Source organism: Bubalus bubalis, chromosome 19, assembly GCF_019923935.1.
Source record: "Bubalus bubalis isolate 160015118507 breed Murrah chromosome 19, NDDB_SH_1, whole genome shotgun sequence".
Taxonomy (NCBI): Eukaryota; Metazoa; Chordata; class Mammalia; order Artiodactyla; family Bovidae; genus Bubalus; species Bubalus bubalis.
The window spans coordinates 21,391,475-21,406,338 of record NC_059175.1 but is presented as its reverse complement, the minus strand read 5'-3'; the positions used below and the strand labels follow the sequence as shown (position 1 = coordinate 21,406,338).

The following is a 14,864-nucleotide window of genomic DNA, read 5'->3' as shown; positions in this document are numbered from 1 at the left end:
AGAAGTGAAATAAGCAGGGTGACAATATACAGCCTTGACATACTCTTTTTCCTGTTTGGAACCAGTCTGTTGTTTCATGTCCAGTTCTAACTGTTGCTTCCTGGCCTGCATATGGGTTTCTCAAGAGGCAGGTCAGGTGGTCTGGCATTCCCATCTCTTTCAGAATTTTCCACAGTTTATTGTGATCCACACAGTCAAAGGCTTTGGCATAGTCAATGAAGCAGAAACAGATGTTTTTCTGGAACTCTCTTGCTTTTTCCATGATCCAGCAGATGTTGGCAATTTGATCTCTGGTTCCTCTGCCTTTTCTAAAACCAGCTTGAACATCTGGAAGTTCACGGTTCACATATTGCTGAAGCCTGGCTTGGAGAATTTTGAGCATTACTTTACTAGCATGTGAGATGAGTGCAATTGTGCGGTAGTTTGAGCATTCTTTGGCATTGCCTTTCTTTGGGATTGGCATGAAAACTGACCTTTTCCAGTCCTGTGGCCACTGCTGAGTTTTCCAAATTTGCTGGCATATTGAGTGCAGCACTTTCACAGCATCATCTTTCAGGATTTGAAATAGCTCAACTGGAATTCCATCACCTCCATTAGCTTTGTTGTAGTGATGCTTCCTAAGGCCCACTTGACTTCACGTTCCAAGATGTCTGGCTCTAGGTGAGTGATCTAAATGATAAACTATCCCATAACTTAGTGGCTTAAAACCACTAATATTAATAATTGTATTATTTCTTAAAATTCTGTGAGTTGGCTGGGTCCAGCTGATCCTTTTTCTCCTGCTCTACCTGGTGTCAGCTGGGCTCTTTTATGTGGCAGCATCCTTCTGGGGCTTACTGATACGAGGTGGTTTAGTCATGCATTTGGTGGTTAGTACTAGCTATTGAGTGGGACTTCTTTTTACATGTTGCATGTCCACTAGAGTATAACTAAATTTATTTGTGTAATACCTCAGGATTCCAAACAAAAGCAAGAAGCTATCTTGTCTCTTGAGGCATGGGCCCAGAGCTCAGCCTGAGTCACTTATGTCACAGTCTATTGGCAAAGCAAACTGCATAGCCAGCCCAGATGTAGTCTTGAACTCTTAAAGGGCATGTTCCTATAAAGATAAGAATACTTACTCATGGCCATCTTTGCAGACAATATACCATATCATCCATAGCATGTAAGTGACATCAGAGATGGTGAATTTATTGGTGGCCATCTTTGCAGACAATATACCATATCATCCATAGCACGTAAGTGACATCAGAGATGGTGACTTTATTGGTGGCCGTCTTTGCAGACAACATACCATGCTACCCATGGCAGATAAGTGACATCAGAGCTGGTGACAATCACAGTACCTGGATACTGAGCTTAAAGCACAAAGACACAAGCACAGGCCTACCCAAATTGTTCTGCATCCCATAAACACACTTGGCAGCCTTTTACCTCACTAAAATTGCCAGGTCAAATTTGCAGGTGATCTGGTCATCAAAGGTACAGAGATCTTTCTGACTAATTAGAAGAGTGTCTCAGAGAATAGGAGCACAGCAAATGGACAAATCATGATAATGATCCCAGAAATTCTTCAGCTCAAAGTAGCAACTAAAACTTTGGCCATTGATTTCAGGATTAAGAGACTTAGTCATAGTGGAAAACAGAGGGCTTTGGAGAGTTAGAGCTAAGGTTGAGTCCTGACACTGTCACTGACAAGTTTGGTGATTGAGGTAAATCACCTAATTCTCTGAGTATCATTGTTCTCATCTATAACATGTGGATGATATCCCCTCCCTTGCAGAGTGGCTGAGAATATAAAGCACCTGGGCACACAGCTTCTTATATAAAAAGGCTTAGTAAATATTAACTATTTTTATTTTTGAATCATTCGGCTATGAAAATATGGCCTATGACTTTAGGACTTCCTATGGGACAGTCAGCCCCTCCACACTCACTCACCTCCAGTTTGCGTTAATATTTTGAAGGAGCATAAATCTTTCCAATTCTGTGAATATATAGGTGGCTCCTTCTCCTCTGGGTCCATTGGTTCAGTGAAGATAGCCTTTCAGATGACTTTTCCTTCTTCCTATCTTCCTGACCTTCTATCACTAAATTTACTCTTTCCTATGTGGTGTTAGAGAAGACTCTTGAGAGTCCGTTGGACTGCAAGAAGATCAAACCAGTCCATCCTAAAGGAGATCAGTCCTGGGTGTTCATTGGAAGGACTAATGTTGAAGCTGAAACTCCAATACTTTGGCCACCTGATGTGAAGAGCTGACATATTTGAAAAGACCCTGATGCTGGGAAAGATTGAGGGCATGAGGAGAAGGGGATGACAGAAGATGAGATGGTTGGGTGGCATCACCGACTTGATGGACATGGGTTTGGGTGAACTCCAGGATTTGGTGATGGACAGAGAAGCCTGGCGTACTGCAGTTTATGGGGTCACAAAGAGTTGGACACGACTGAGCGACTGAACTGAACTGAGCTGGGGAGAAGCCATTTGAACATTACGCATTTTCTGTCTTTTAGGAAGAATGGATTTTGCTTGTTTGTCCCTTCGATACAACTCAGAAAATCACCCTCCATCCTGAAAATAAGTGCATTGCATTTCTAAATGGTTAGGAGTCTTTGCAGTATTGTCAGTATGACCTGTAAAGAACTCTCTGCTAAGAGTTCTCTAAAGGTACGGTTAAAACATATGTTTCCCCTTGCTTCATACTCTAATGACAGAAATGTCTTATTTTTTTGTTTGATCTTTGTGGAGGACCATTGTTTTTAGTCCTGCTGCCCCAGATCACTTGTCTCTTCCCTCCGTTCTTCAAGAACAATAGCACAAAAAAATGAGTAAACAAACGCATACACAGGCATAGTTTGTTTAACCCTAACGTAAATCCCGGGCATCCCTAGAGACTCAGTGATAAAGAATCCGCCTGCCAGGGCAAGAGGTGCGGGTTCAATGCCTGGGTCTGGAAGAGCCTCTGGAGAAGGAAATGGCAACCCACTCCAGTATTCTTGCTGGGAAATCCCATGGACAGAGGAGCCTGGTGGGCTATGGTTCATGGGGTCACAAAGAGTCAAACGTGACTTAGTGACTAAACAACAACAATGGCAAAGTAAATCCCATTTTATATTTGTATAAAGCAAAGACCCAATTTTTTAGGGATGAATAAGCATTACTTGATTATTTTTAACAAGTATTTTATAGTTTTCTTATGTTCAGTTTTTTCAGAGTGTTTCCATCATTGCTCTTTGTTGAAGATCAGGTTCCCTGGGAAGTAGGCTCTGAGAAGGCAGTAGTGTACAGGAGAGGCATGGGGGAAGGGAAGGAAACGGGATTGTATAGATGAGAATCTCACTGTGGTGCAGTCTCAGTAAAGGCCTCAGCTAACTCTCGGGGAGCTCTGAGGACAGGATGTCCCTTCAGAGTTTTCCACAGTTGAGACGAGGGTCCAGGTTGTTGTACACCCATGTCAGTCAGCCATGGGATGCAGGCTGCCATCAGTGATGGGATATGACTTATTTGAGGCAAATTTCTTCAGTCTCGAGCTATTCCAAGAGAGGGAGAGATGTCACTGAGGTTGAGGGCTTTGAGTTACAGGACTTCCAGCAGCTGGAGGCATGTGTCTTTCTGTCCCACAGAGGATTCTGGGAGGTACATCACAGTCTCTTAAACTGTGACACTTTAGACGTGGATCCTTGCCTTGGGTCCTGTCATTTGGAGGGTTTCACCCTGACATTTCTTCTTTTTTCAAACTTGCCCCTCCTCAAGGGTCAAGGGCCTTGGAGCCCAAAGCCTGAATCTTTCCTAACTGCACTTTCCCAAACCCCAGTCTTTCAAGCTTAGGCTGCACAGGTGGCCAAGGGACAGACATTGGGGAGGGTACATGCGCACACCGGACTGTCCACAAGCATCCGAATGAAGACCTCCATATGTAGAACCATGGGAAGTGGGAAGAACAGAACATTTGGAGAGAGGTCCATTTGGACTTATGCTCCAGGCCCTGTAAATGTTGGACGTCTGCCCTATTTGATAGCTAACCCTTCCCTATAGCTGGAGAAAGGGAGACAACGGGGAGACTCATCTCTGGTTACAGAGAGGTGCAAACTCAGAGACGTGACTGGGCCTCTGGTTATTGCCACTAGACTAGCTGCTGTCTTCAATGGAAAGTGTTGAGTCAGATAGAGATGACTAAACTTTTCCTCGGAAGACTTATCCTTCACTTTCTTTATCTCATTGAAATGTTTGTAAGGCTCAGAGCAAAAGTCTCTATCTATGAAATTCCCAGGAGAAAGGTACTTTAGAAACACAAGGTATTATAGTATAATCCTCAGAACACACTAGTGTTAGAGTCCTGGGAGCAGAAACTGAATTGTGAGTTCTGCTTGGCTTGCTCAAATGTCAAAGCCTTCTATGATTGATAGGTCAATAGTAGCTGAAAGATTATGAAATTTTGTAAATGTGTGATTAGCTCCTAAGGAAAGCCAAATATTTTATCTGATAACACCCAATAAAAAATAGTTATTGCAACTTTTAGAAATGTTGCCATCAATAAACTGAAGAGTTTTCAGTGTCAAAATTTGGTGCCATAATTTCTCTTCATCTATCACTGCTGAAGCTCTTATTTATTGAAAACACCTTCCAAAGTTCTCTCAAGGTTAACCTGGTATCCAGGCAATAGATAACTGGCATTCTTTTTTGCTTCTGAATCATGTTTTCAGTAGACTTCACATGACTATGACTCCTGCAGAAAACCCACAGAAAGCAGGAGGGGCCTTTGCATCTTGTACAACTCCACCTTATTAGCCAGGGAGATGCTCCACTCCAACCAGCACCCCCGAACTCAACTCTACTCCTTCCCCATGGAGATATGTGCTGTTCAATTATTCATAGTCTCCTGTTAGTTTACTGTCTTCTGGTTTCTTAGTTTGCTTTCTTCATGAAGATTTTATATTTAGTTCATAAACAAATGATCTAGAATTATGAAGAAATATGCCCTGTGAAATACCGTCCTTCCGTCCTCTAGATAGGAATAGCCAAGCATTCCATTCTGCATCCTACTCCCTAAAGTTAGGAAAGCACTAAAAAAACTCAAGAATTACAGAGACTGTATATATCCTGTGTTTATGCAGGTGTTTAGGCAAACAGTTGCCCCAGGGACTATCTGTTATTGGTAAATTGTGTTTGCTTAAATGAGTAGACTCTAGATGCTATCATATCACAGAGAAGGGTTTCTCAGGATGAAGCAGAATCAGGAGCATCCTGTTACCAATTGTGTCCTCTCCAAATAGAGATAGTAAATCAGCCTGATTAGGGCAGAAATAAATGCAAAAGAAACAAGACCATAGCAAAATCAACAAAGCCAAAAGCTGGTTCTTTGAAAGGATAAATAAAATTGACAAACCATTAGCCAGACTCATCAAGAAACAAAGGGAGAAAAATCAAATCAATAAAATTAGAAATGAAAATGGAGAGATCACAACAGACAACACAGAAATACAAAGGATCATAAGAGACTACTATCAGAAATTATATGCCAATAAAAGGGACAACGTGGAAGAAATGGACAAATTCTTAGAAAAGTACAACTTTCCAAAACTGAACCAGGAAGAAATAGAAAATCTTAACAGACCCATCACAAGCACGGAAATTGAAACTGTAATCAGAAATCTTCCAGCAAATAAAAGCCCAGGTCCAGATGGAAATGGCAACCCACTCCAGTGTTCTTGCCTAGAGAATCCCAGGGACGGGGGAGCCTGGTGGTCTGCCGTCTATGGGGTCGCACAGAGTTGGACACGACTGAAGCGACTTAGCAGCAGCAGCAGTAGCAGCTACAGCAGACGGCTTCACAGCTGAATTCTACCAAAAATTTAGAGAAGAGCTAACACCTATCCTACTCAAACTCTTCCAGAGAATTGCAGAGGAATGTAAACTTCCAAACTCATTCTATGAGGCCACCATCACCCTAATACCAAAACCTGACAAAGATCCCACAAAAAAGAAAACTACAGGCCAATATCACTGATGAACATAGATGCAAAAATCCTTAACAAAATTCTAGCAATCAGAATCCAACAACACATTAAAAAGATCATACACCATGACCAAGTGGGCTTTATCCCAGGGATGCAAGGATTTTTCAATATCTGCAAATCAATCAATGTAATACACCACATTAACAAATTGAAAAATAAAAGCCATATGGTTATCTCAATAGATGCAGAGAAAGCCTTTGACAAAATTCAACATCCATTTATGATAAAAACTCTCCAGAAAGCAGGAATAGAAGGAACATACCTCAACATAATAAAAGCTATATATGACAAACCCACAGCAAACATTATCCTCAATCGTGAAAAATTGAAAGCATTTCTCCTAAAGTCAGGAACAAGACAAGGGTGCCCACTCTCACCACTACTATTCAATATAGTTTTGGAAGTTTTGGCCACAGCAATCAGAGCAGAAAAAGAAATAAAAGGAATCCAAATTAGAAAAGAAGAAGTAAAACTCTCACTGTTTGCAGATGAGAGGATCCTCTTCATAGAAAACCCTAAAGACTCCAACAGAAAATTACTAGAGCTAATCAATGAATATAGTAAAGTTGCAGAATATAAAGTCAACACACAGAAATCCCTTGCATTTTTATTTTTCCAGTATGTATGCTTTTTCTTTTTCTTGCCTTATTGAGGTGACTAAAAATTCCAGTAATCTTGGATTGACCAGAAAGTTCATTCATAATGTCTTATGGAAAAACCCAAACAAACATTTTGGCCAACTCAGTATGTTGAATAAGAGTGGTGAAAGCATACAACCTTGTCTTGTTCGTGGTCTTAGAGGGTGAGTATTCAGCCTTTGATGTATGTATGATGTTAGCTATAGGTTTTTTGGTAGATGCTCTTTATGAGATTAAGGAAGTCTCCCTTTATTCATAGTGTACTAGGCGTTTTTATAATGAATGGATTTTTAATTTTGTCATGTGCTTTTCCTGAGCCAATTGATATGATATTATGGCTTTTATTCTTTGACCTGTTAATGTGGTTGATTATAGTGCTTGATTTTTAAATATCAAACTTCTCTTGCATACTAGAAAAAAATCATACTTGGCTGTGGTGTCCTATTCTTTTTACTTGCTGTTGGATTTGATTTCCTAAAATTTTATTGAGGATTTCTGCTCTGTTTTAAAATAACTTTTGCTTAACTTCTTAGTCTATTTTCCTGTGTAGCTTGAGGATTGACAAATGCCTGAAGGTGGGAATCTCCCATGTGTAGAGCTCATATTAGATTAGTTGTCTGCCTGTAATCACAACCACTTTAGCTGGAAAATCACACAAGAATGTAACCTTAACTTTCTTTGGAGTACATAAAAAGAGAATGATATAATTGGGAAGATAAAATGATACTTATAGAAACAGCCCAGATATAGCTTTTCCTATTTATTTATAGGCAGAATTTGAAGATTCAAATTTAAATCCTTGTTGCATGCGAGACCATGGCATGCCTGCAAACGGTAGCCCATAAAGGAGCCTTGTACATGAATTCATGTATAATGAGTTTGAATTCCATGCAGAGCACTATTCTCAGATTACCAATTGTCAAGCTTTTTAAATGTTTCCTTTATTGTATTAGCATATAGGGACTTCTCATAGGTATTGGAGTGAAGATATGTACCACATGCTTTCCTTCGACCAGATAAGTCCGTGTAAATATGTGGCATGATAGGAACCTGAAAAGATAATCAGATTCATTATTTCTTCCGTGTATCTTGGGAGGAGAGTGCTGTAGGAGATCTGAACCATCTCACATGAGTAGGGTACTGATGCAATCTTTGCAGTCACTTTTAAGTGAAGGAGTCAAGGCCCAGAGAAAGTCATATTTTATAATCTCCAATGTATCATGTTGGCTTTGTCTTCATTGCTTTTAATTCGAGGTCATAGGATTTAATGGGCCTCCATGTATGAATGGAAATTCATTTATGCAAACAAAATATCTCTTTAGGGGCTTGATGATTTACTAAGCAATTATCCTAATTAGCCCAAGAAAATATAGGTTTTTGGGTGAATTGCTGGTCATTAAAATAATTCTCTTTACTGATTAGAATTTATGGGAACATTTTGTCTGTAGGATATCTGATGAAAAGAAACCATATTTTTGCTTTTTATGCAGCTGGACCTGTAACCACACAAAGATGTAGACTTTTCAATGATATATGTTTCATTGATTTGAGTAATATTCTAGTTGTCCTCTGAAAAACACTGCGTCGTCCCTAAGCAGAACAGAAAAATAGCTTTGGCTACACTCCATTTTCCAGGATAATTTTCTTCAAAGAAGTCTGATTTCAGATGACTTTGAAAGCTCCTTTCAAAGTGCTTCCTGGATATTCTCTTTTATGTTGGTGGAAATGCTGTTTGGATTATGTCTGACACTTTTGTACACTATTCACAATGCTTATACTGTTTAAAAAAATATGTTCCAGGCTCATATTCCTGAGATTCAATATGTTTATTACATTTTTAATATCACAAGCAGGTTTGCTATTTAATAACTATCAGAAGAAGACAATCCAGAGACAAAACAAGAACCATGGAGTTTTTTCACAGTGAATCAATGCCTGAATTTCCATTTGTGTTTCTGTCTGCCATCTTCTCCTGTAGTCTATTGAAGTAAAAGCTCTCCAGTTTACCAGTATTATTCTGGAGAGTCTTCTTAAAATGGGAACACCTGAGGTCCCCATAGATTGAACTCTCTTCATAAATTCTTAATGGAGTTGTGTCTGGTATCCACAAGGAGATGACCGTTCTTAGCAGTGAAACTTTCTTTTTGTTTCCAGGTTGAGTGGTCAATTAGAGACTTGCATTTATAAAGAGACCTCAATGAAGAGAATCTTATCCATGTGTTCACTTTGTTTTTTTAAGAAGCCAAAGTTATCTCTAATGTTTTTGAAAAGTCTTGAGGTGTTCGATTATAAGTTTGTTGTTGTTCAGTCACTCAGTCGTGTCTAACTCTTTGTGACCCCATGGAATACAGCACACCAGGCTTCCCTGTCCTTCACCATCTCCTGGAAATTGCTCAAACTCATGTCCATTGAGTCAGTGATGCCATCCAACCATCTCTTCGTCTGCCATCCGCTTCTCCTTCTGCCTTCAATCATGCCCAGCATCAGGATCTTTTCTGATGAGTTGGATCTTCGCATCGGGTGCCCAAAGTATTGGAGCTTCAGATTCAGCATCAGTCCTTCCAATGAATATTCAGGGCTAATTTCCTTTAGGGTTGACTGGTTTGATCTCCTTGCTGTCCAAGGGACTCTCAAGAGTCTTCGCTAGCACCACAGTTTGAAGGCATCAATTCTTTGGCACTCAGCCTTTTTTAATGTCCTATTCCCATATCCATACATAACTACTGGAAAAAGCATAGTTTTGACTATATGGACCTTTGTAGGCAAAGTAATGTCTCTGCTTTTTAATACACTGTCTGCTGCTGCTGCTGTCACGTCAGTCGTGTCCGACTCTATGCGACCCCATAGACGGCACCCACCAGGCTCCCCCGTCCCTGGGATTCTCCAGGCAAGAACACTGGAGTCGGTTGCCATTTCCTTCTCCAATGCAGGAAAGTGAAAAGTGAAAGTGAAGTCTCTCAGTCATGTCCGACTCAGTGACCCCATGGACTGAAGCCTACCAGGCTCCTCCATCCATGGGATTTTCCAGGCAAGAGTACTGGAGTGGGGTGCCATTGCCTTCTCTGATACACTGTGTAGGTTTGTCATTAATTATAAGTAGCTGTTTCCAACTGAAAGCATAGTTCTCTGTGCAGTAATGGTTGATCCTTTTGTTTCAATGACAAGGGCTGTGACCAACAGGTGTTCACTTATAATACAGATATTGAGTGCTAAGGATTGTATAAGTGCATTGTAGGGCTCATGCATTATACTCAGGATAATGCAGATATTTTGGATAAGACAGCTCACATTCATCCATACATTGGAGATTAGGTGGTACTAGTTACTCCCTTCTAGGCCCTGTTCAAATGACAAATAGTGACAAGAATATGATTAAAGACTAAAAACTTAGAATTAGACTTATTTACGGAGTAGACAACTTCCTCAAAACCCTCAAAGTAAGGAGTTTTCTGGAAAAGCTGAACTGTAGAATGAAGTTACTCCTCATTCTAAATCTAAGGGACAGTTGGATTTTCTTATCTAACATTTATCTAGCTAGCCAAAAGGACAATATGGCTTGTTCCTCAAAAATCTAATTGTTCTTAGAACCAGAAATGACTACCTTTCCTTTTGTAATGCTGTGATCACATTCATAGGGTAACACAACCCAGCAAAGGTCTAGGCTTTCTTTGGTCTCACCAATTAGATGAATTCAGAAGAGTAAGTGACCAGGGGATAGGGGGATTTAAAATAGGGGGATTAAGCCCACTTAACTGTTCCTCAACTGTAGGTGAAAAGGAAGTTGCTTCCTCTTAGTGGGATCAGGAAGAGTGCTGTGGCCATGAAAATGTGCCCCTCAGGTCTCCTGCTACAGAGAATGTTGTTAAACAGCTGTTCCATGTGTTCTACTTGGAATTCACTGTCATATTTGTGCCTAGGTCTCAGTTTCCAAAGGTTGTTCCTAGCCAATGCTGAATGTGACTGAAATACCAAGGCAGGTCCATTTGAGGGAGATAAAAGTCTTCTAGGACAGGTTATTTTGGCTCAAAAGGACTCTACACTAGCTTTACTGAACTTTCTTAGAAATGCACTGCAAAGACTTTTCTTCCTGCCTCCCTTTCCTCTTCCCCCTTCTTTTCTTCCTTCCCTTTCTCCTTCACAGGGGTCAGCCCTGAATTGCAGTCTGATGCTCTCCCAGCCTTCTCCAGCTTCCCGCTCCCACTGCCTCTCACTGGCATTCTCCTAGTATCTCTTATTCATCTGTGATCCTGGCTTGTTGTCTGCCTCTCAGAGGACCTGGACAAATTCAAGGAGCAAAGTCATAGGCTATCCACCAACACCAACCATAGTGAAGTCACTCAGTCATGTCTGACTCTTTGCGACCCCATGGACAGAGGAGCCAGGCTCCTCCAACTCTTTTTGACCCTGTGGACTATAGCCTACCAGGCTCCTCTGTCCATGGGATTTTCTAGGCAAGAGTATTGGGGTGGGTTGCCATTTCCTTCTCCAGGGAATCTTCCCAACCCAGGGATCAAACCCAGGTCTCCCGCATTGTAGATAGACGCTTTACCATCTGAGCCACCAGGGGTTTCACCAACTATAGATGTATACAAAATAATTTCAAGAAGTGCAGTACTCTGTGAACTTGGACATACTGAAAGCTATTCCTCAGGACTAAGAGAAAAATTGGACCTTCTCCATTGTTACTTCTCAAATGGTGGCTCAGGTGGTAAAGAATCTGCCTGTAATGTAGGAGACACAGGAGATGCATGTTCAGTCCCTGGGTGGGAAGATCCTTTGGAGAAGGGAATGGTTACCCACTCCAGTCTTCTTGCCACGGACAGAGGAGCCTGGTGGGCTGTAGTGCACGGGGTCAAAAAGAGTTGGATATGGCTGAGTGACTAGCACTTTCACAAATTAACAATGGTAAGTGACATTTTCTTTTTAACTTCTTAGTCCATGATTTATTGATACTTTTGTAAAACACAAAAACAAAACTTAAAAAATGAAATAAAAGATGTATAAAACAGAAGCCCCAGTTTTTTATTATTAGAATAAATTAATATAAAATTACTTTACAAAGTTGTAATGAAAGTCTCTAAATGCTTATGGCCTATACTTATGATGGACTGGTAACGGCGCTTAGCTTGGTACCAGTCCACAGACCACACTTTGAGCTGTCCTGTTCTAAGGTGTGTGGAACTGAGTTATGTCTACTTGTCACAGGCTCCAATGGTAGAAAAGCTGAAAACTCAAGCTATCAAGTTTCTATTTCTTGAGGCTTTGGGGTTTCCATCTGATAAAGGGCTGACTTGAGTAGGTCAGTGAATGGACTGGTTTTATTGGAGAGGAGCTGTATACCCTGCTGTGAACTTGAAAAGGGGTTTTGTGGTTTAGGTTTTAGTCACAGAGACAGAACTGGCTTGTGGTCTACCACAAGAATATTTCTTAGTCTCTTAAGTTGCATTCAGGGCAGACATATCAGAATCCCCACAGCTTTCTGGCAATTTCAGAACCTGGAGTGTTTTCCTTTCCCTTTCTCTCTGGCCCTGGATTCTCCTCTCCTACCCTGGCTCCAGAGATCCCTTCACCGGAGTGGGAAGCACGTAAAGTTTATGTTTAGGGGACCCTAAGGTTAGAGAGAACTTCAAGTGGATACATGGTAGCTTAAGGAAGCATATACCCTTGACGTACTTCTACTTTTCCATTGGTTTTTGAAGTTTATTTAAGTGCTAAACACTTTATACAAACATATAATTTTGGTTCTCCACCTTGTGGTTAACAAAACTGTAAGTAGAACCACATGGAAGTTTATTGATAATTTCAAAGCATTAGGGTGGCTTCACTGGGGCCATGAAATGGCCTTGTCCCTGCAATGAAAAAACCTTCTTTTGCTTCCTTTATGATTATATCATTATTTTGAGTGGACTCAGCATTTTAGAACATTCTTAATTTTCATAGTGCTTTTTAGAAATTTTTTTGGTAAGGCCATTTTTAAAGTCTCTATTGAATTTTGTTACAGTATTGCTTCTGTTTTATGTTTCAGTTTTTTTGACCACGAGACATGTAGGACCTTAGTTCCCCAACCAAGTGTCGAACCCACACTCCCTGCTTTGAAAGGTGAAGTCTTAACCGCTGGACCACCGGGGAAATCCCTGAAGTCATTTATATTCGCGTTTGTTCTTTGTTGAAAAGTAGAGTAATATGAACCAACAGTCACCTTCTGCTATCATCTCCTCTATTGACTGACTGGCCCAGATATTCCAAACCCATCAGATCATATTTGCCACATAGGCAAAGTAAGAGAAATAAACCTAGAAAAAGGGGGAGGAAAGGAATGCAGGTTTGGTTAGAAAGAAAGAAAACTGGCATCAAACTGTTTTCCTGCTGTGGAAAGGGGCACGGATTCAAGAGTGGTGCATGCCTGCAATTTTCTTTCAGTTTCAAATGTCCCTAAGAGTACGCTTCTTCCTCAGCATCCTTTAGAGTTGATGGCACCCTGGGGTTCATAACTTTCAGGGCACCATCCTGGGATTCAGAGCACAGAATCTCGCTGAACAGCCATTTAGTAATGTAAAGGTCAAGAGGTAATTTACAGCCCAGACAGTCAGCTGGCTTTGAAGTCCTGAACTTTGGTAGACCTTACCCTCTGCATGCTTTTTCTGTACAATAAGATGACACAGCTGGAGAATAACTTTTTTTTTCATCATATACAAATAGCCAATGCTATTATATAATATTAAGCTGCATGAGAATGTCTCTTCCTTTTATCATTTTGGTTGATGACCCTATAAAAATGCATTAAACCTAATGAAAGTGCATCTTAAGCACTGCATCCTGAACATCTGAAAGCATATATTTTATTTGTGGCTTCTTCATCTTAAGCTATGATAAGGGAAACTTAACTGGTTATTAACCTTACAGTCTTCTGCTGTTGGTCTTTGGTAGAGTTATCTGTATTCAGAAAAGGAATGGTCAAAGGAGAGCAGAATAATTTGCTGGCTTGGCAGCTCAGGACATGTGTTTCATATTTAACAGAGATAAATCTGTAGGCTGTGATACAAGAAGATACCTACTTCTAAACAAAACTAGGCTTAATGAAACAGCGCAGATGATAAGCAGGTCATATTCCAAAAACGTTTGGTATGAGTCATCCTTAGTGAAATATGGGCCACTGTCTGTTACTTCCTTAAAATTCAGTGTTTTAGAGACTCAACTGTATCTTTTAGATGTCTGTTAAGGGTGTATGTTCTGTTCAAGCTTTGATTTTCTTGATTCTTCTATATTTTTTAGGCTAGGAGGTTTGGATATAAAGACTGAACAGCATTATACAGTGAATTATAGAAAATAATGGCAAGAATAAGTCAGAGAAAACACCATCTTTGAGAGTTTTATTTCTAAACAGGCTTCCAAAATTACCAATTTGGAGGACTTCCCTGGTGGTCCAGTGGTTAAGACTCTGTACTTCCACTGACAGGGGTTTGATCCCTAGTCAGGGAACTGAGATGCTACATACTAAGATCCTGTATGATATGACCAAACAAAAACTAAAACAAAATTACTGACTCAAGATCAGAGGTGCAGAAGAGATTGTAGGGTGGCTAGAACCCGAGGCATGGGCAGACTGTCTGCTTTGACATGTTTTTCTCCTGTCTCTTCTTCCTTCTACCATTTTTACTCTAAATTTGATTTCAAGGAGCACAGAGCCTATATTTCATGTTATTCAAAAATTATTTTGATTCAAAGAAAATATATCTATCACAGATAGGAAATGATGCCTCATTTTTGCCATACATTCTTAATCCATCCTTTCCCACTTTTTTGCCTTACAGAGGAGCCCCAAGGTGAAGCCTTTAAATAGTCCAAAAGGAAAAAAAAAAACACCACTCTTCCCACGAGTCTCTGCTTGCTCTCATGGTGGAATTTTGCTTGCTCCTCCTGACATTTCTGATCTCATGTTTTCATCCCACTGAAGAGACTTGGAAGGTGGGTCTCAGTCTTTTTGATTTTCTACCCTGAAAGACGCTGGTTCATGGGGATGGGGTTTAATTCGAAAAACAAGACTTTTGGAACTGATTAAACATGCATGTAAAAAATCTCTACATTAAGTCATTGTATAGTAAAATTTAACAAGACAAGTGAGCAGGTGGTAAATGAACAAAAACTGATGTGAAAAGTGATGTTTACATAAATAGCAGCCCAACTAATCATTTGAAATACAAAAGACTT

General features: G+C 40.3%; 1 long non-coding RNA gene across 1 annotated transcript in view; it reads left to right on the top strand.

The window, feature by feature from the left end:
* The window catches only part of LOC123330558, a 63,014-nt gene extending 48,398 nt beyond the window's left edge, over nucleotides 1–14,616 (top strand). Inside the window, exon 3 of the long non-coding RNA XR_006546567.2 lies at nucleotides 14,468–14,616. This is a non-coding gene — a long non-coding RNA (uncharacterized LOC123330558). The remainder of the gene's footprint in view (nucleotides 1–14,467) is intronic.
* The last annotated feature ends 248 nt before the right edge of the window (nucleotides 14,617–14,864 follow it).